General features: G+C 46.1%; 1 non-coding gene across 1 annotated transcript; it reads left to right on the top strand.

Moving 5' to 3' along the window:
- Positions 1-832: 832 nt before the first annotated feature.
- TRNAW-CCA (transfer RNA tryptophan (anticodon CCA)) lies at positions 833-904 on the top strand. Its single transcript has one exon. It is a non-coding gene; the product is annotated as a tRNA-Trp (tRNA).
- Positions 905-2,173: the final 1,269 nt, after the last annotated feature.

Here is a 2,173-nt window from a genome sequence, read left to right as displayed (position 1 = left end):
TGTCTGACTCCAGATAAGAAGGTTGCGAGTTCGAATCACGTTCGGGGCAAATTCTCTTTTTATTATTTTCATCTATCTGTTTATGTACCTATTTGTCTGTCTACTTTGACTTGTCTCTTTACCTGTACTTCATCGGCTCAAGGCTGAGCAAAACATGCTACCGCGGGTGTGCGAACGGCTAGACTAAGTGGACTCGGTTGCGACACGGTAGCATGTCTGACTCCAGATCAGAAGGTTACGTGTTCGAATCACGTCCGAGTCAAGTTTTCTTTTTTATTTTTTCATCTATCTGTCTATCTACTCTTTTGTCTGTCTACAATGACTTGTCTCTTTACCTGGGGTTCATCGACAGAAGGCCGAGAAAAACATGCTACCACATGTGTGCGAACGGCTACCCTAAGCGGACTCTGAGGCGCAACGATAGCGCGTCAGACTCCAGGCCAGAAGGTAGCGTGTTCGAATCACATCTGGATGAAATTCTTTCTTTTATTATTTTCAACTATCTGTCTATCTACCCATTTGTCATTCTACATTGACTGGTCTCTTTACCTGTGCTTCATCGACAGAAGGCCGAGAAAAACATGCTACCACGTGTGTGCGAACGGCTGTGCTCAGTGGACTCGGTGGCGACACAGTAGCACGTCTGACTCCAGATCAGAAGTTTGCGTGTTCGAATCACGTCCGTGTTAAGTTCTTTTTTTATTATTTTCATCTATCTGTCTATCTGCTTATTTGTCTGTCTACAATGACTTGTCTCTTTACCTGTGCTTCATCGACAGAAGGCCGAGCAAAACATGCTACCGCGTGTGTGCGAAGTGCTACCCTATAGGCGGACTCGGTTGCGCAACGGTACCGCGTCTGACTCCAGATCAGAAGGTTGCGTGTTCGAATCACGTCTGGGTCAAATTCTCTTTTTTGTTATTTTTATCTGTCTATCTACTTATTTGTCATTCTACAATGACTTATCTCTTTACCTGCGCTTCATCGACAGAAGGCCGAGCAAAACATGCTACCGCGTGTGTGCGAACGGCTACCCTAAGTGGACTTGATGGCGACACGGTAGCACGTCTGACTCCAGATCATAAGGTTGCGTGTTCGAATCACGTCCGGATCAAATTCTCTTTTTATATTATTTTCATCTATCTGTCTATCTACTTATTTGACTGTCTACAAGGACTTGTCTCTTCACCTGTGCTTCATCGATAGAAGGCCGAGGAAAACATGCTACCACGTGTGTGCGAACGGCCACCCTAAGCGGACTCGGTGGCGAACTGGTAGCGCGTCCGACTCCAGATCAGAAGGTTGCGTGTTCGAGTCACGTCCGGGTCAAATTCTCTTTTTTAATATTTTCATCTGTCTGTCTACTTATTTGTCTGTCTATAATGACTTGCCTCTTTATCTGTGCTGCATCGACAGAAGGCCGAGCAAAACATGCTACCACGTGTGTGTGAACGGCTACTCTAAGTGGACTTGATGGCGACAAGGTAGCACGTCTGACTCCAGATCAGAAGGTCTCGTGTTCGAATCACGTCCGGGTCAAGTTCTCTTTCTTACTATTTTCATCTATCTGTCTATCTACTTATTTGTCTGTCTACAGTGACTTTTCTCTTTAGCTGTGCTACATCGATAGAAGGCCAGGCAAAACATGGTACCACGTGTGTGCAACAGCTACCGTAAGCGGACTCGGTGGCGAACTGGTAGCGCGTCCAACTCCAGATCAGAAGGTTGCGTGTTGGAACCGCGTGCGGGCCAAATTCTCTTTTTTCTTATTTTCATCTGTCTATCTATTTCTTTGTCTGTCAACAATGACTTGTCTCTTTACCTGTGCTTGTTCGATAGAAGACTGAGCAAAACATGCTACCACGTGTGTGCGAACGGCTTCCCTAAGCGGACTCGGTGGTGAACTGGTAGCGCGTCCGACTCCAGATCAGAAGTTTGCGTGTTCTAATCACGTCTGGGTCAAATTCTCTTTTTATTATTTTCATCTATCTGTCTGTCTACTTATTTGTCTGTCTACAATGACTTGTCTCTGTACCTGTGCTTCATCGACATAAGGCCGTGCAAAACATGCTACCACGTGTGTGCGAACGGCTGTGCTCAGTGGACTCGGTGGCGACACAGTAGCACGTCTGACTCCAGATCAGAAGTTTGCGTGTTCGAATCACGTCCGTGT

This window comes from Rhipicephalus microplus, chromosome 5, assembly GCF_043290135.1.
Source record: "Rhipicephalus microplus isolate Deutch F79 chromosome 5, USDA_Rmic, whole genome shotgun sequence".
Taxonomy (NCBI): domain Eukaryota; kingdom Metazoa; phylum Arthropoda; class Arachnida; order Ixodida; family Ixodidae; genus Rhipicephalus; species Rhipicephalus microplus.
Note: the sequence above shows the minus strand (reverse complement) of the source record. Positions and strands in the feature narration are given on the sequence as shown.